Below are 20,149 nucleotides of genomic sequence, written 5' to 3'. Positions count from 1 at the left end.
CGGAAATAGCTACTTGTTAAGGCTAAGTCCATCGCCAGCCCCAGTCCCCAGCTATCCTACGAAATGAGGGCAAGGACTAAGATTATGACGCGGAAAAAGCCTCTCGATGATCCCATCCAACATCAGGAGCCATTATACTCCATGTCTTGGTCGTCACAATCCTGTGACCCCCTAACCAGGACCCCGCCGGCCGTGCGATTCGCTCTTCCTCAGTTCGTGCTTGCTGCATCCGCCACTACCGCGGGGGAGGTCCGCATTCGCTGGAATCCACCATTAATCCGGTGGTCTTCATTTCTAGGGTGGACTTGCCTAGGCATGCACACGTAGCACGCACGCGAGAGCACCACTACCAGCTCGTCTCCGCTTAAATTGAGTAGGTTTCGCTTTCGGCGGATCGCCTCCTTTAATACCTGGTCGTTGAAGTATGATGTCTTCCACCTACGCGGGCGAGTCGATGCTGTAGTGAACCACCAGGTGATCCCTGTGAGTATAGCGTCGATTATTAACTCTGCTCCGGCAAAAATAAATGGAAGTGGCCAAAATATATTGGCGTACATTCCATGATCTCTAACAGGCTAATTTTCTGAAAAGTTATTTAAAAAAATCCCTTTTTGGTAACAAACCTAGCTGAAGACAATCAAAATCTACAAACTACTGAAAAGTACACAGGTCGCCAAATTTCATATCTGATAAAACAATTTTTTTTAATTTTCTCTACATCTAGTATGTATAACTACATGGCTCCGGATTGGTATGGCCTGGTTTTTCATCGAATTGAAGCTTTTTTTTTTTTTACTATTTTAGTCATTTTGTCTTATGACCATTGGGCGTGCAGTTTATTGGTACCAACTTCTTAGGCTTACATTATTACGTGTTAAAAATTAAATATGTTAATTTTTATTGTATAGTGCTAGAATATAGACGTTGACTGACACACTGTCATGAAAAAATAGTCATATATATCCCATATTCAGCGTGTGATAGTGCCTTGGAATTTTCGCACTTTTTTTTCCTGTCACACCCTGTATGTTGTCAGCCCATAATTTTGCGGATCAAAATGTTTATGCCGTCATAACTAATCGCCAAAGAAAGTTAACAAATTAACAAGTGCAGTGTGTGTAGTGGTAAAAAGTATCAAACGCTTGACGTGAATTTTAGTTCACATTGAACACCACCTTTGCTCGCAAACGCAAACAGAGAGAACGGTTCACGGTTTGCCGAATTTAAGAACCAACACAAAACAAATGTCGAACGAGCCGTGTTGGAAATAGAACATAATTTCCTTCCGTGTTCAGTGAGTCCCAAGATCTCCATTACTCACTGCTAATCAGTTTGAATAGGTATGGGCAGAGGTTCCCAAACTTTTTGCTACCGCGGCGCCTTTTTTTCAAAAATATCGCGACGCACCAACAACTTTTTATAAAGAATTTTAACAACTTCAGATCAAAATTTCAAATACAAATCGTTAAAAAATCTTTCAATGTCATATTTTCTTATAATTGAAAAAATAGATTTTTAAAATGCTTCTTAAAGAAAAAATGGTTGAAGATTCAAAGAACTCAACACAAATTTTAGGTTTCTGGATGACTGCATTGCAATTAGTTAAATAAAGTACGTAGATTACCAAATTTTGGGGAAAATATATATAAAAATGTTCAGAAGCTGTCAAGACGGCTGACAGTTACGGTGAGGGGTCATTTTTTGTATGGGGAGGGACACAACTCAAAAAAGACGGTTTTCAGAATCATGGACAAAATCGACATAAGGGAACTTACGTATTCTCGGCAGTTTTGTACTCTTCGTTATGGAGGGTTTTTTGAAACCTGTAGGTCTCATGGTGATAAGCACCAAGATAGTTAGTACGAGTTTTAATCGTGATTTACACAAATCCGGATTAAATTTTAATACCCCATTCGATAAGCATCAAGAGAGGATTAAACAACGGAAGCACGCAGCCATTCTCTCTTGCTTGAACGACTTGAACATGTGTGAGTGCGCTCGCGGTAGTGCTGTCAATCAGCTGATGTTTATTTTTGTTGATTTCTTCTCCTTCCCTCTCCTACCTACTTGAAGAAAAACAAAATTAAAAGCAGAAATCGTGGCCCAAGTGGCGAGATGGACCGTGACCGGTCTTAGCCAGTCGTCTGACACCACAAACAAAAAAAAAAAAAAAAGCAGAAATCGGTACGGAGTTCACTACGGTAAATAAATTTAGTAGCAATAGTGCGGAGTTTTTCAAACGCGTTTTTGTATTTGCACCCCAGCCAACGTATTCGGACGCGGTGAAGCGTAAGTTCCTTCTGATTCAACCCAACCCGTGGTAAACAAGCTTTATTTTGTTTCCAACAGCATTGCAAACTTATTTGGTCTACATCAACACGGAACACTGAGGTGCCGGTTTGCTTCCCAGAACTAATGGACCCACCTGTACCATGTCGTCAATCCGCCAAGGCATGAATTGCACTATTCTGGACGTCTCAGCTCCGGACAACCAAGCCCCCAAGCATGCTGCCCGCGTTAGATATGAAGCTTCGAACTGGCTGCCGAATATCCCATGCAGATGGATAATTTTGCATTTTCCCTGCCAGTTGGAGAGTGTAGAAAGTGCGGCAACTACCACCCTCGCCTACAAAGCACTGTGTCCCTCATAACTGGCCAACCTGTTGCCCGATGTGCCGATCAACAGGACCAAACATTCGTTTCCCAACCAAGTTAATCAACAAAATACAAACGGGTCATGATGTTTATTGTTGTGAATGATAAGGTAATGAGTAAAAGTTAGAAATACGTAAAACTTAAAAATAAATGTTTCTTTATCTGATACATAAAGCACCTTTTTAAACAGTTTTCACTCACTGGTCTGAGAAAATCGATATGCAACCTGTAGTGAAGAATTGAGAGAAAAAGCTTGGAGGAATTTCACGATAAATTTTTGGAAGAAATCTTGAAGGAATTCCGAGAGGAATCGTTGAATGAATTTGTGAAGGAATACACGAAACAATTGCCGGAGGAATCCTGAAGAAATTCGTAGAATAATCCCGCAGACTTTCATAGAGGGATTCCGAAGAAATTTCTAGAAAATTTCGAAGGAATTCATATAGGAATTTATCCCTAATAAGATGTTGGGGTCAATATGATCTAGACAGGCACGCTGAACGTGCACTACGCCATCGTGGTGCAAAATTGCTAGCATCCAAGAAGGTTTAACGAAGAACTTCCGTAAAATACCATGTGAAGTTCCCGAAGGAACTTTTATTCGAATTCATGAAAGGGGCTGTCCATAAACCACGTGGTCATTAGGGGGGGTTCGGCCAGTGACCATTTTGTATGGACAAATAAAAAAATTTGTATGGACTGATGACCACGCGGGGGGGGGGGGGGGGGGGGGGGGTTGAAAAGTCCCAAAAAAATGACCACGTGGTTTATGGACAGCCCCAAAGACATTTTGTTGTATGAATTCCTGAACATAATTATGAAAGATCTTCTAGAGGAACACTCAACGAAATTTCTAGAAGAACAAAAATCCTGGAGAAACTCCTTTGAAGAATACATAGAGAAAGGCTTCCGGTTAATTCATAAATGAACTATCGAAGTGACTCATGATTTTACGCCCGGGGGAATTCCTAGAGGAACTCCCCGAGGTATCTCTAGAAAAACTCTCGGGTGAATTCCTAGAGAAGCTCTTGGAATAGATTTTCGAGAAGAAATGACGCAGATATTTCTGAAGAAACTCCCAGAGGAGTTTTTATAGGAACTTCCGGGATTCCTCATGAAATTTCTTCAGACGTTGTCCAGAGACTTACCCCAAGAATTTTCGCAGTGATCACCTCAGAAATAACCTCGGGGATACGTTAAGAAATGTCCCTAGGGAATTCTCAAGGAATTTCCTCAGGAATAAATGAAGAAATTTGTACAGGGATTCCTCAAAAAATGCCTTCAGAGATTACCCCATGAATTTACTCTGAGAATCCGCAACGAATTTCCCCGGGGAATCATCAGGAAATCTTCTCAAAGATAACTCTTGGAACTTCCTCCAGAGATAAATCCGGAAATACCTAAAAAAAATTCTTCCACGGATTCCTTACAGATTTCTTCCAGAAATGCCTTCCGGATTTCTACCTCAAATTCCTCCACTTTTTCTTCCAAAAAATCCTCAGGCAATTCCTCCATTTTTACTTCCAAAAATTCTTCAGGAAATTTCTTATCGAATCCCTACGGAAATTCCTCAAGAAGCTCTTCGAGAAATTCCTCCGAAATTCCTACTCATGTTTTTCTTCCACAGATTCCTCAATGAATCCTTCCAGTATTTTCTGCAGAAATTTCTAAAGAAATTCCTGAGGAAATTCCTCAAGAAATTCCGGAAAATCCTCCAGGAATTCGTCTGGAAAATTCCCCAGGAATTCTTCAAGAAAATCCTCCAGGAATTCCTCCGTAAAAACCTCCCGGAATTCCTCCAGGAAATCATCCAGAAATTCCTCCAGGAACTCCTCCGGGAATTCTTCAAGGAATTCCTACGGAGATTCCTCGAAAAATTCCTCAACAAACTACTCCAGAAATTCCTTATGGAATTGCTTCAGGAATTCCTCCGGAAATTTATCCAGGAATTCCTCTGGAAATATTTCCAGCAATTCCCCCAAAAAAATTTCCAGGAATTCCTCCGAAAATTCCTACATGAAAGCTTCCGAAAATTCCTCAAGGAATTCCTAAGGAAATTCGTCAAGGAATTATTCCGGCAATTCGTCTAGGAATTCCTACGAAAATTCCTCAAGGAATTCCAGCGGAAATTCCTCAAGGTATTCCGTCGCTAATTCCCCAAGGAATGCCTCCGGAAATAACTCAAGGAATTCCTCCAGAAATTTCTCCAGAAATTCCTCAAGAAATTTCTCCGGAAATTTCTCCAGAAATTCCTCAAGAAATTTCTCCGGAAATTCCTCAAGAAATTTCTCCGGAAATTCCTCACGGAATTCCTCCAGAAATTTCTCAAGAAATTCCACCGCAAATTCCCCAAGGAATTCCTCAGGGAATTCCGCCGTAAATTCCCAAAGAAATTCCGGAAATTCCCAAAAAATTCCGGAAATTCCTTAAAGAATTCCACCGGAAATTCCCCAAAGAATCATCCGGAAATTCCCCAAGAAATTCGTTCGGAAATATTTCCAGGAATTCTTCCGGAAATTCCTCAAGAAATTCCGCCGAAAATTCCTCAAGAAAATTTCTCGGAGAATTCCACCGGAAATTTATCAAGAAATTCCTCCGAAAATTCCTCTAGGAAGCTTTCGAAAGAAAATTCCTCAAGGAGTTTCTAAGAAAATTCCTCGAAGAATTCTTCCGGAAATTCGTCAAGGAATTCCTCCGAATATTCCACAAGGAATTCCAGCGGAAATTCCTCAAGCTATTCCGTCGCTAATTCCCCAGCAAATTCCTCCGGAAATAACTCAAGGAATTTCTCCAGAAGCTCCTCAAGAAATTCCTGAAGAAATTTTTCCGGAAATTCCTCATGGATATCTTCCGAAAGTTTCTCAAGGAATTCCTCCGGAAATTCTTCAAGTAATCCGTCCGGAAATTCCCCAATGAATCATCCGGAAATTCCCCAAGAAATTCGTTCGAAAATACTTCCAGGAATTCCTCAAGAAATTCCGCCGAAAATTCCTCAAGAAAATCCGCCAGAAATTCCTCAAGGAATTCCATCGGAAATTTCCTAAGGAATTCCACCGGAAATTCTTCCTGATTTTTCTCAAAGAATTCCACCAGAAACTTCTAAAAAAAATCCTCTGAAAATTCCTCAAGGAATCATTCCGGAAATTCTTCCAGGAATTACTCAAGAAATTCCTCAAGGAGTTCCTCAGGAAATTGTTCAAGGAAATCCACCTAAAATGCCTCAAAGAATTCCGCCGCAAATTCCTCAAATGAATACTCCGGAAATTTGTCCAGGAATTCGTCCGGAAATTTCTCAAGGAATTCCTCTGGAAATTCATTAAAAAATTCCTCAAGAAGTATGGCATCGTACACTAATTACGTAACGCTATAGGGGGAGGGGGGAGTCCAGCTTAGCGTTACGATCCACACAAAATATTTTTGGTTATCATACAAAAAGCGTTACAAGGGGGAGGGGGGGAGTCTGAAAATGCCGATTTTAGCGTTACGTAATTTGTGTACCATGCCTATCTCTGGAAAGTCCTCAAAGAATTCCTCTGGAAATTTCTCAAGGAATTCCGCCGAAAATTCCTCCAGGAAAGCTTCCGGAAATTCCTCAAGGAATTCTTAAGAAAATTCCACGAAGAATTGTTCCGGAAATTCGTCAAGTAATTCCTTCGAATATTCCTCATGGAATTCCAGCGGAAATTCCTCAAGCTATTCCGTCGCTAATTCCCCATGACATTCCTCTGGAAATAACTAAAGGAACTCCTCCAGAAACTCCTCAAGAAATTTCTCCGGTAATTCCTCATGGAATTCTTCCGGAAATTTCTCATGGAATTCCTCCGGAAATTCTTCAAGTAGTCCGTCCGGAAATTGTTTCAAGAATTCCCCAGGAAATTCCTCAAAGAACTATGGCGGAAATTCCTCTAGGAAATCCACCGGAAATTCCACAAGGAGTCATCCGGAAATTGCCCGAGAAATTCGTTCGGAAATATTTCCAGGAATTCCTCCGGAAAGTTCCGCCGAAAATTCTTCAAGAAAATCCGCCGGAAATTCCGTAAGGAATTCCGCCGCAAATTCCCAAAGAAATTCTTCCTGAAATACCTCACAGAATTCCACCAGAAATTTCTCAAAGAATTCCTCCAAAAATTCCTCAAGCATTCATTTCAGAAATTCTTCCAAAAAGTACTCAAGGAGTTGCTCAGGAAATTCCTCAAGGAAATCCGCCTATAATGCCTCCAAGAATTCCGCCGCAAATTCTTCAAATAATACTCCGGTAATTTCTCAAGGAATTCGTCCGGTAATTCTTCCAGGAATTTCTCAGGAAACTCCTCAAAGAATTCCTCCGGAAATTCATCAAGAAATTCTTCCGGAACTTCCTCAAGAAATATCTCCGCAAATATCTCAAGGAATTCCTCCGGAAATTCTTAAAGTAATCCGTCCGGAAACTCTTCCAGGAATTCCCCAGGAAATTCCTCAAGGAATTTTGCCGGAAATTCCCCAAGGAATTTCTCCGGAATTTCCCCAAGAAATTCGTTCGGAAATACTTCCATGAATTCCTTCGGAAATTTCTCAAGAAATTCCGCCGAAAATTCTTCAAGGAAATTCGCCGCAAATTCTTCAAGGAATTTCGCCGCAAATTCCCTGAGGAATTTCTCAAGCAAATCCCCAAAGATTCCCCCGGAAATTCCCCCAAGAATTCCACCGAAATTTCTCGAGGAATTCCTTCGAAAATTCCTCAAGGAATCATTCTGGAAATTCTTCCAGGAATTACTCAAGAAATTCCTCAAGGAATTCCTCAGGAAATTCCAATGGGAAATCCGTCTAAAATACCTCAAGGAGTTCCGCCGTAAATTCCTCAAGGAATTCTCAAGGAATTCCGTAGCAAATTCCCCAAATAATTACTCCGGAAATTTATCAAGGAGTTCGTCAAGGAATTCGTCCCGTAATTCTTCCAGGAATTTATCAGGAAATTCCTCAAGGAATTCCTCTGGAAATTCCTCAACGAATTCCGCCGGTAATTCCTCATGTTAGTCCTCCGGAAATTTCTCAAGGAATACCTCAGGAAATTTCTCGAATTCCTGGAAAAAATGCCGGAAATTCCTCAAGGAATTACACCGCAAATTCTTCAAAAAATTTCAAAGGAAATTCCTCAAGAAATGCCACCGGAAATTCCTCAAGGAATTCCGCCAGAAATTCCTCACGGATTTCCTCTGAAAATTCTTCAAGGAATTCGTCCGGATATTCTTCCAAGAATTCCTCCGGAAATTTCCTTAAGAATTGCTGGAAGAATTTCAGGACGAATTCCTTGAGGAATTTCCGGAATTTTTTCCAGGAATTGCTAAATGAATTACTTAGGAAATATGCGGCGGAATTACTTGAGGACTTTCCGTAGGAATTCCCGGAAGAATTCCTTTAGGAATTCCTGGAGGAATTTTCGGAGCAATTCCTTCAGGAATTCATGGAGGAATTCCCGATGCAATTCCTTGAGGAATTTCAGGTGAAACTCCTTGAGGAATTTACAGTATAATTTTTTGAGGAATTTCGAATTAAATTCCTTGAGGTTTTTTCTTTTCTTTTTTATGGCTCTACGTTCCCACTGGGACTTGGCCTGCCTGACTCAGGCCTGGCTGGCCTGAGCACTTCCACAGTTAAAAATTGGAGGGCTTTCTTTGCCAGCCATTGCATGAATTAATATATTGTGAGGCAAGCACAATGATACACTATGCCCCGGGAGTCGAGAAAATTTATCCGACCGGAACGGAAATCGAACCCGCCGTCTCCGCATTGGCGATCCATAGCCTTAACCACTAGGCTAACTGGAGACCCCAAATTCCTTGAGGTATTTCCAGTGAAATTTCTTGATAAATTTACGGTGAAATTCCTTGAGGAATTTCCGGTGAAATTCCTTGAGGAATTTCCGGCGGATTTCCTTGAGGAATGTCCGGCAAAGTTCTATGAGGAATTTCCTGGGGAATTCCTGGAAGAATTTCCCGATGGATTTCTTGAGGAATTTCCAGAGGAATTTCTTGAGAAATTTCCGGAGGAATTCCATGTGGAATTTGTTGAGGAATTTCCGGAGGAATTCCTTGACTATTTCGGAGGAACTCTCTGGGAGTTAGCGACGGAATTCTTTTACGAATTTCCAGTGGAATTTTTTGAGGAATTTTCGGAGGAATTCCTTGATGATTTTCCGGAAGAATTCCTTGAGGAATTTTCTTAGGAATTGCTTGAGGAATTTTCGGAAGCTTTCCTGGAAGCATTTCTAGAGGAATTCTTGGAGAAATTCCTAGAGGAATTTCAGGAGGAATTTCCGGAGGAGTTTGTTGAGGAATTTCCTGCAGAATTTCTGGAGGAATTTCCGGAGGATATCCGGGAAGGAGACCTGAAGAAATTTGTGGAAGAAAAAACTTGAGTAATTCCCGGAGAATTCTTTGAGGGGATCCGGAGGAATTCATTAAGGAATTTCCGGAAGATTTTTTGAGAGGAATCTTCGAAGGAAATACATGAGAAATTTCCGGAGGAGTTCCTGGAGGAATTCCGGGAGGTTTTTGCGGAAAAATTTCTGGAGGATTTTGCAGAGGAAATCCTGGGGAATTTTTTGGACGAGTTCCTGGAGAATTTTCCGGAGGAATTTCCGCAGGAATTCTTTGAGAAATTTGTGGAAGAAAAACTTGAGTAGTTCTCGGATAAATTCCTCGAAGAACTTCCGGAGGAATTTCCGTAGGGATTCGTTAAGGAATTTCCGGAAGAATTTTTGGAAGAAAAACTGGAGGAATTGCCGGTGGAATTTGAGGTACAAATCCGTAAGGCATTTCTGGAAGAAATCTGGAAGGAATCCCTGGAAGAATTTTTTGAGGTATTCCCGGATTTATCTGTGAAGAAAGTTCCTATAGTTACCTCTGAGAAAATTTCCTGATGATTCCCCGGGGAAATTCGTTGCGGATTCTCTGACTAAATTCTTGAAGTAATCTCTGAAGGCATTTTTTGAGGAATCCTTGAGCAAATTTCTTCAGTTATTCCTGAGGAAATTCCTTGGGAATTCTCTAGGGACATTTCTTGAGGTATCCCGAGTTTATTTCTGCGGAATCCCTTGAGGAATTTTCGGAGATATTCCTTGAGGAATTTCCGTATGAATTCTCGGAAGAATTTCTTTAGGATTTCCTGAAGGAATTTCTGGAGGAATTTCCGAAAGAGTTCCTGGAACAATTTCCGGAGGAATTTCTAAAACATTTCTGGAGGAATTCCTGGGGGAATTTCCGGAGGAGTTTGCTGAGGAATTTCTGGAGGAGTTCCTTGAGGAGATTCTGGAGGAATTGCTGGAACAATTTCCGGAGGAATTGCTGAGTATTTTTCTGAGGAACTCCTGAAGGATTTTCCGGAGGAATTCCTGAAGGATTTTCGGAGAAATTCCTTAAAGAATCACTGTAGAAATTCCTGGAGAAATTTCTTGAGTAATTGTCGGAGGAATTCCTTGCGGATTTTCGGAGGAACATCCAGAGGAGTTCCTGGAGGAATTCTGTGAGGTTTTTGCGGAAAAAATCCTGGAGGATTTCCCTGAGAAATTCTTGGGGAATTTTTCGGAGGAATTCCTAGAGGATTTTTCGTAGGAATTCCTTGAAGGAATGCAAGGAGAAATCACCGCAGAGATTACTGGAGGAATTCTAGGAGAAATGAAGGAATCTGTGGAGCAGTTTTAGGCGGAATCCCCGAAGGAGTTCCTGCAGGAATCCACAAATAAATTTCTGAAGAAATCCTCGATGCAATTCCTAGAGCATCTTTAAACATAACCCGGAAGAGTTTCGTAAATTGTGCACGACGAAATTCCCGGAGAAATCCGCGAGAAAATTTTTGAATTCTCCGAGGGAATTCCCGGAGGAATACCCGAAGAAATTTTTGCGTGAACCCAGATAAGAAATATGTCCGAAAAGGAGACATCTCCGAAGAAAAGTCTTGAGGGAAATTTACAGAAATCCGGGCGGGATCCCCGGAAAAAGAACTATCACTCTTGGTTGGATTTTTAATAGAATTCTTTACATTTTCTGCTCAAAACTGCCACTTAACAAAAACTTTTGTATTGCGAGCAATACTATTATGGATTATGGATATGGAATCACCTATCAACTTCCTGCAAACAAGAAGGAAAGCACCGTTCCTTCGAAAATATCACTGCAGTAGGATGTCTGCTATTCACGGTGGCGACTGGAGGGAGCAAGCGATCATCTGCACAAGTTTTCTACCACATGTTTTCTTTGTAGCCGCGGCCGTTCTTTTCTTCAAGACGCTTTCAAAGGGAGTGGCCTTCCTGGTTCCAGATCGTCCCGTCCAGTTCGAATCAATAAAACGGCGCGGGGAAGTTCTCCGGAATGCATGCTGCAGCTGAAGAGATTTTCTGCTGTTTGTTTTATTTGTTTTGTTTTGTTTATCTTTGACGTTTCTTCGTGTGGTTCCAGTGGTGTGAGTGTTGATTTCTCTCTGGCATGCAACAGCACGCAGCCATTTTTCTTAATCCGAGATTTAATTTTAATGCGCCGAAATCGGCGCACTAAAGTTAAATCTCAGATTAAAATCAAGGATAGTACCGTTTGGTGCTTAGAAAAATCGAGGATAATACGTGATTGGCGTCTAAGACGCCCTGGAGCTTACCGCCATCAGAGTTGGCCTCAAATCCTTCCCAACCAAGCCAAAATTTTAGGCAATTCGGCCCACAAAAACCCCCCATGACGAAGAGAACAAACCTGCCGGTAATACCCATCGTCATCCTAAAAATTGTCTCAGATTTTTTACATTCAGTGGTATATGATAGTGATGTAAGTAAAAAATATCGTCCCAGAACGTTTGCGACAGCACAAAGACCTGGAGATTGACAGTAATTATAGATGACAATATTATGGAAAGAACTTCAAAAAAGTTTGTTGAATATTAACTTTGAATTACAAGCCATTGATAAAATCGAAAACTAAGCAGAATGAAATAAAAAGTTTATCAATTTGAGTTTTTACAAAAAAAAATCAAAATTACGAAAGTTCAAAAACTTTGTAAAAATCTAGATGTTTTATGATAATATTAGAAATTACGGAAAACATTCGTGGACTTTTGAATATTTACTTTTTAATTGAAAATTTAGAAGAGGAAAAACCACTTAGAGTGACTTTATTTTGAAGTCTTCCTCAAAAAGGCAGGACATTGGTATAGAATACAAAAAAGGCTGTAAGGTGACACTAGTTTTACAAAATAAAACATAAACAACAAAAAATATGTTCTGCCTTCAATAATAAGAGTTCATTCTTTATGTTTTGGCTCAAGAGACGAACCAGCCAAGGGCTGAAATTGGCTTATATAAAGACAAATCAATCAATCAATGTTTTGGCTCAAGAGCCCGCGGCGCAAGTGAGAGATGTTCACGGCGCACCAGGGCGCCGCAGCGCACAGTTTGGGAAGCACTGGTTAAGAGAGTCGCACCTCGAAGAAATATCGATGAAAATAGAATGTAAGATTATTTGTATTATAAACGTAAATGAATTGCAGTCTCGAAGCTGCGAAAACCGCAAAGCTGCTGTCGAGAAGTTTCTCACTCTTCCGAGAAGGTAGCTTCCCTTAAGGCGAAACTGGAAGCATTTCCTCATTATTTTGGTTTTTGATTTTTCATAAAATAACGAAGCAATATTTTCAAAATCGGTTTTCGTGCACATGTAAAGTATGGATCAAGGTATCTTCTGAATTTTTTTGAGGTGGAAAATGTTTTCCATTTTTGCAGAAACCATTTTTTCGTGATATTTTGTTCAAAAATGGTTTCTGCAAAAACGAAAAACATTTTCCACTAATAAAAAAAATCAGAAGATACCTTGATCTATACTCTACATGTGCACGAAAACCGATTTTGAAAATATTGCTTCGTTATTTTATAAAAAATCATAAACCAAAAAGTGAGGAAATGGATCCAGTTTCGCCTTAACAGGCCGAATCGCAGTTGCTTCGCCAGAAGTTTCACAATATGCTGACGCTTGGATTGCTGCTTTTGTGCACCTAAAGTTTAGCAAAATTTAATTTATTTACAGAAATTTTTGCCGCGAACCACTGAAACACAAAAGCGTCGCTGTTTTAACCCTTTGAAACCAGATTTTGTGAAAGTTCAATAGACAGTATCAGCACCGACGAACCGACGTGACAGTGGTGTTTCAAAACTGTCCCCCCCCCCCCCCAAATTTAACGGTCGCCCAGCGAAGCGAGCGAACGCTTCTGTCAAATCAGCGCAGACACAAACCCTTTCCTATATGCATACACGGGGGTTTGGAGTCAAGCTATCAAAACAACGCGAGCCGTTATAAAGGAGGCGGTAGTGTTCGGCTATTTTCCATCATGGCGTCGGGGGCAACAAATTTGCATTTATTTGTTCTAGCTGTCACGTCGGTTCGTCGGTGGTATCAGATCAGTCGGGATACCCTAGGTCATCCAAACTGTTCTTGATTTTAGATCCTAAAGTCTACGGATGTGACGGTAACTTCTTTCATTATACAAAGCTACAATTCGTAATCTATCATGTTCAGTTAGCCTTCTAAAAGTCAAATAGACAGTTTCAGATCAGTCGGGATATCCTAGGTCATCTGAACTATTCTTGAGTTTAGATCCTAAAGTCAACGGGTGTAACGATAACTTCTTGCAATATACAAAGCTACGATTTGTAATCTATCCTGTCCAGTAAGCTTTCTGAAAGTCCAATAGGCAGTATCAGATCAGTCGGGATATCCTTGCTTAACCCTTTGAAGACGGTATTTTCGCCTTTCTAGATGTAACCTCACTGGTTTAGAACACGTTTGTAAAGGTCGGTTTTCTAGACTGGGTTAATGTGACCCAGCCTTCTCCAAAGGACTTAAGCGCTACTGGTGTAACGGTAACTTATTTCATTACCGTTGGGATAAGTCGGGATATCCTAAGTCATCCAAACTATACTTGAGTTCAGATCCTAAAGCTTACGGGTGTAACGGTAACTTCTTTCAATATACAAAGCTACGATTTGTAATCTATCAAATCCAGAAGTTCTTCTGAAAAGATCAGTCGGGGTATCCTAGGTTATCCAAACTGTTCTTGAGTTTAAATTTGAAAGCGCTACTGGAGTAACGGTAACTTCTTTCATTATACAAAGCTACGATTTGTAATCTATCATGTCCAGTGAGTGTTTTGAAAGTTCAATATATAGTCGGGATATCCTAGATCATCCAAACTGTTCTTGACGCAGTTAACACACGATCGTAATATGATCGTATATATAATAATATTGAATAGGGTACAAAAGTGGAGGCGATATACGCACACTTTACACGCGCTTAAATGGAAGCATGTACGTATATGGCCTTCACTTTAGCACCCAATACAACATCATGTAAGACTTTGTGTTAGCTGGGGAGTTCAGATTCACAGAAGTCTACGGGTGTAACGGTAACATCTTTCATTATGCAAAGCTACGATATGCAATCTATCATGTTCAGTAAGTCTTCTGAATGTTCAATGGACATCATCAAATCAGCTGGGGTCAACCAAACTGTTATGATGTTTAAAATCTAGCATCTATACAGCAATTGAAGTTTCTGATTTGGCTATATATAGTAGAGTGGGTCAACGTTGTATGGAGAAACTTTAAATTTGATCGTATCAATCCGGAACAAAGCTTTTTCAATCTATATTAGCGCCCAAAACAACTGTGCAAAATTTGGGAGCGATTGGTTGCGTCCCCGTATTCCGCATTGCGATTGAAATTTGTATGGAAGTTAGTATGGGAAAACGTACTTTTTTGCATTTTACTCATAAGTTGTATTCTTTTTTCTAATACCGTATAACTAATGACGTTAACGTTTAGCCTAGGATATGCCGAAAAACTTTGCCGAAGACCGCGAAGTGATCCGACGCTTGTGAAAAAAGTTATTTGCCTGGTAACTTGGGCCAAAAATTGAGATTTTATTATTGATGTTATTCCTTTACATGTTAAACGTTAAGCACCACCGGGCAATCTGTACGTTATAACTTTTTTCACAAGTGTCGGATCACTTTGCAGTCTTCGGCATATCCTAGGCTATACTTCAACGTCATTAGTTAGATTGTTTTAGACGAAAAATTTCAATTTATGAGAAAAATGCAAAAAAGTACGTTTTCCATACTAAATTCCATACAAATTTCAATCGCAATGCGGAATACGGGGAAGCAACCAATCGCTTCCAAATTTTGCACAGTTGTTTTGGACGCTAAAAGGAATCGAAAAAGCTTTGTTCCAAAAAATCAACTTTGTTGACCCAGTCTAATATATAGTTATGTTGCATAATCTATTAAAATTACTGGACCTCACAGAACATAATCAGAAGGAATGACATTACATCGGGATATTCAGAATCGTACGCACCGTACTCCTGCACGCACACCACCAAAGATGGTCCTATGCACCCCACGCTCGAACGCTTTGAGTGCTTGCATGTTCTTCTCAAGTCCAGGTCTCGTGCCCTTGTTTAAGGACAGACTTGTTAGGATCCCAAAATGGCCGCCACAATGGCTGACTTTGGCACCTACTCACGATTTTGAAAGCACGAATCTCTTCGTAAACAAAACCAGCGCACCTGAGCTTCTTATTTTAAGCTTATTACAAGTGAGCAAGAACAGAATAATAAAATGCACTGTTGGTTGAAGCTTGCTTCTTGAGATTTGTGCGTTTGAAATTCTAATGCACTGTTAAAGCGGGATTTCATGACGTTTGTCCTTAAGAAACTACTGCCATAGCCATAGAAGATTTTTAAGAATTGAGCTCCAGAACACTTTTTGGAACGGAACTATCATGGAATGACTCATAAAATGCCAAGGGGAATTACAGATTACAGTTGGATGTGTAATGTGTTTATTGTAAGAAAAACTGCTGTTACTGTCAAGAGCTGAACTTTTGGACAGTTTGGATGACCCTTAATGTCCCAAGGTTCTTAATAATATATAGTCAACTTCAGGTTGGTACAGTAACCGCGATTGGTTATGCAACGTTACTCAGTATATCAGATATGGCTGCTGTTACGATTGTAGACCTGAAGTTCTGAGCTCCAAATTAGTTTGGCTGACCTAGAATGTACCTATGGTGTATATTAATGACATTTGAAATTTATTGAGCTTCTCGGACCACAGCAGATTATGGAATACTATTATTTATGGCGACAGTTTAGACGACCCTGGATATCCCAAAGGTTTAGACGACCCTGGATGTCCCAAAGGTTTATAATCACATCAAGTAGACTTCAGATCGGTCTTGTAAAATAATTGGTTATGCAACGTTACTCGGTATAACAGATATGGCTACTGTCACGAGTATTGACCTTAAGTTCTGAACTCCAAGATAGTTTGGCTGACCTGGAATATCCCTGTATTGTCTATAGAATTGGAACTGGAACATGGGCCTTTTCATTTGTCGTCTCAAATCAGCTGATTTTTCGGGTCTTTGACAGTTCTTCTATGGAGATGACAGTTCCGTGCTAGCAGCTGTTACTTTTGTTAACAAATGCATACATGAACCTGTCACATGAAAAGGCCTGTTGCTGGAGATGTCAGAACAGGTTATTACGTTTTAAAAAAGACATTATATAATTAGGATAAGATGGTGCAAGACCCCATTTTTCAAACTTTAGTCGTTTTCAAAGATAAATTGTTTCATTTGTAAGGCGTGCAAAGTGTTTACAGTAACTAAACTAGATTTGAACAGGACAACTCGAAAATACAGGAGCTACAACGCATTTTTGTATTCTCGCTATAAGTTTCGAACAGAGCAGAGCCTCCGAACCAATCCAAAACGTTTTTGGTCATTCGTAAACTCCAAAAGAAATGAAGGCGGCATACCAACATCGATGTACCTTGATGAGGTAACAGCCAACTGTGCCGCTGATAAATGTGAACTTTTTGCTGTACAGTTCAAACGCGCCATCAACGATTTTGTAGCTGGGTCTGCGCAGGTTGAGCTTGTCTTACAAGATACTCCACGTGACGCCATCAGCTACGACATGTTTGTGGTTTCAGAACAGGATGTAGCAGGAGCAGTATCAAAGCTGAAGTCTTCATACAGCCCATGACCAGATGGAATCCCAGCAGCCCTGAAGAAATGTATAGATTTCAGATTAAAAAGCAGTGTATATTCTCGAGCAGTTGGAAAAGACCATATCTCTTTCCAATTTTCAAAAAAGGTGACAAGCGTGGCGTGAGTAATTATCGTGGCATTACTTCACTAACCACTATACGTGTGCTCGAAGGCTTTTGAAATCATCATCAACGACTCTCTGCTCAATAGCTGGTTCAACTTATGAAATGGCCTTTAAACAATTCATAACGGCCAGGACGATTTTCATAAGGTCGGTCTATGACGCAGAATCGACTCACAGTTTGGCTTTTATACACATTTAGCAACACGATATTCTCAAGCGTCGATAGCCGCGTGGGTTGGGCACGAGCTCAGTGATCTCGACGTTCATGGATCGATTCCAGTCTGCATCATTTTGTGATTTGTCTGCTCTTTTCATAAGTTTATCTTATGATGGTCATAATGAGCATGTTCAATTTTCATAAGGTATTCTTATGGCATCCATACTTTACAGTTACGGCTAAATTTCATAAGGTATTTTGATGAATTTTGGTAGTTTCTTTCGCTGAGTATACAAATCAGCATGGATTTTTCCCTAAAAGATCCGTCGTCTCCAACCTTGTCGATTTTTCGACCGAATGCATACGTGCCATGAATGCTGGTAAGCAGGTGGATGCGGTTTATCTGGATTTGAAAGCAGCATTTGACCGCGTAGACCGTAGATCGAATCCTTCTCCATAAACTTATGCATACAATTCTTGGGATCGTTCTCTTATAGTAATGATCAATTAACAGCCAGTGCATTTTGAACCATGTTCCCTTAAACGTTCCAAGTTAAACTCAAATTTAGAAGGTATTTAAGCTATCCAAACGAATATTAGTTGGTAGAATAACACAACAAAAAAGTTGGAAGAAAAATAAATTCAGTTTCTATATAATGATAGTGTTTGTCACGTGATCGTTTTTTTTTTTTTTTGCAAAGGTATCTAAACCCAGCCCCAGGTCCCGCCGGGAGTATTCAAGAGCAGCAGACATGCAAGTTGCAACAAGTGCTTCACCTCATTTGGACCCAATCAATCAAACCAGCTTTGCCAAACACCCAATACCTACCATCACTAAACCCACTAGGCGGGAAAGACCTTCTCGCCAGGTGATTTGTAGCAATCACGCGGCCCCTCTTTTCACCGTTCAACACCTTTCCCATTCTTCTGCTTGGCTTTTGTCTGCACCGCACCGCATCGTCTCTGTCTTGCGTTTGCGTGATCCCCATAGTCGCCTCAAGAAGGCATTACGTTCACCACTCGACTCCACCTGATTCCCAAAGGCATGGCACGACAGCATCCCAGACAACGTCAACGGCGCGCGGTGGGGTTATCTGTCGTGACCCTGCGACGACTACGACGACGACGACGACAAGGGTAAAAAACGAGACCCTATCTCGGTCGTGTTCGAGTGCGCATAGCAAATTCACGTGCACTTGCACTCACCTCGAAAAACCTGAGCAAATCTTTCCACTTTTGTGTTTGTTTAGCTTTGCTCTGGCAGCATCAGCAGCGGGGCAAAAGCACTTGGCCGGTGACGTACCTACTGAGAAGGGCTTCCATTGCACGGTTGTTGCTGGTATGATGATGACGATCAGCATCAGAGTTCGTTTTGAGGACGCACGTTAGTCGATGTTATTGGCATCAAACTGCGCTTTAACTGTTCAAATGTCATTTGCGAACGCGCAAAAATCTTACTCGATTGTCATACCGTTGTTGGTGTCTTGCAAGCCTGCCTGCAGGTACAGGTAGGTAATGAAATGTTACATAACATCACTTCTGCGCATCTCTGTGTGATTTACTTGACTTGTTCACCATTGAACCCGGGTCGGGTGGAGCTTAGAAATCCATGCCACCACATCGCCGGACAACTTCAGAGCGTTAACCTAAGCGAGCTCCCACTTGTGACCATAATAATAATCGAATCAAGAGTGACCAAAACTTAACCATCTATTCAACGGCCGACGTGACGTTGCGTAATGTGCCGGCGGCCGGCCCGGCGCTCCGTAGCAAACGCAGTATGAGAAATTTTGGCAAAAGCGTCGATATCTGAGGCAATCAATCGAGTCGAGATCCATTTGACTTTCCCTCTTTTCGACCCTATTCGATGTTCGCAGATTGAGTGGTATTTAGTTCAAGCAGACGTTGCTGTGACCAATTATTTTTACATCAACCAGCTACCTACCTGGACGTAACTAATTCAACAGAGAGAAGGGAGCATATTAAAAGGAAATGATGCTCTTTTAAAAGGTAACAATATTTCTTATCACGTGTACCGTAAACCGGGGTCAACTTGATCAGCGGGATGAAATTGATCAATCAGAGACTACATTGTGATTCTATTCTAGCAACTTCTATACGTCGTTATGATCATAAAGTTCCATAAATTCCATGAGTGAAACCGTTTGTACTAAACAATCAATTGCCACTAGTTTTATCTGTGAACTTTCTGTGTTAACATTTTTATGGAACCTTTACTGTGATGTTATTTAGCTATTCTAGACAAGAATCAGTTATTAAACTTTTGTATTGTTTAAAGAATAATTGAAATTGAACTCGCTTCATAGGAAATTGCCTACCTTCAGGAGTTTAAGAGTCAATTTCAAAAGTTAATTTAGCCTTACATACATTTATTTGTTCAACATCTCATTTAAGACAAGACATATTCAACAATAGTACGCCACAATACTCGGTTTGTGGCTGCCACTCTCCATCCTCGGTAGCGCCCAATGCTCGCCAGGTCACGCTCCACCTGGTCCGCTCATCGTGCTTTCTACGCTCCACGCCTACTTGTGCCAACCGGATCAGTCGCGAACACCAACTTTGCTGGGTTGTTGCCCGGCTTTGACCACCTTATTGGTGCTGGGTTCGCCGTAAAGTGCAGCAAGCTCGTGGCTAACCTTCTCCGCCACACACCGTTCTCCAGCACACCGCCGAAGATCGTCCTTAGCACGCGTCGCTCGAAAACTCTGAGTGTGTGCAGGTCCTCCTCGAGAATTGTCCATGTCTCGTGTCCGTAGAGGACTACCGGTCTTATTAGCGTTTTGTACATGGTGCATTTGGTGCGTGGGTGAATCTTTTTAGACCGCAGTTCCTTCTGGAGCCCGTAGTAGGCCCTACTTCCGCTGATGATGCGCCTCCAAATTTCATGGCTCACATTGTTGTCAGCCGTCAGTAAGGATCCGAGATAGACGAATTCCTCCACCACCTCGAAAGTATCCTCGTGTATCGTAACATTACTACCCAAACGGATCCGGTCGTGATCGGTACCGCCTATCAGCATGTACTTTGTTTTTGAGGCATTCACCACCATTCCAACCTTTGCTCATACGCGTAACTACAGCACATTTCGGCACCAACATTTCAAAAGGGCGTAACTGCA

The 20,149-nt window shown here is 41.0% G+C and overlaps 1 long non-coding RNA gene across 1 annotated transcript; it reads left to right on the top strand.

Moving 5' to 3' along the window:
• The first annotated feature begins 2,110 nt into the window (after positions 1-2,110).
• On the top strand, positions 2,111-2,821 carry LOC134286573 (uncharacterized). Its single transcript, XR_009996904.1, has 2 exons — positions 2,111-2,289; positions 2,350-2,821. It is a non-coding gene; the product is annotated as an uncharacterized LOC134286573 (long non-coding RNA).
• The last annotated feature ends 17,328 nt before the right edge of the window (positions 2,822-20,149 follow it).

Source organism: Aedes albopictus, chromosome 1 (genome assembly GCF_035046485.1).
Source record: "Aedes albopictus strain Foshan chromosome 1, AalbF5, whole genome shotgun sequence".
NCBI lineage: Eukaryota > Metazoa > Arthropoda > Insecta > Diptera > Culicidae > Aedes > Aedes albopictus.
This window is presented reverse-complemented; position numbering and strand designations above follow the sequence as displayed.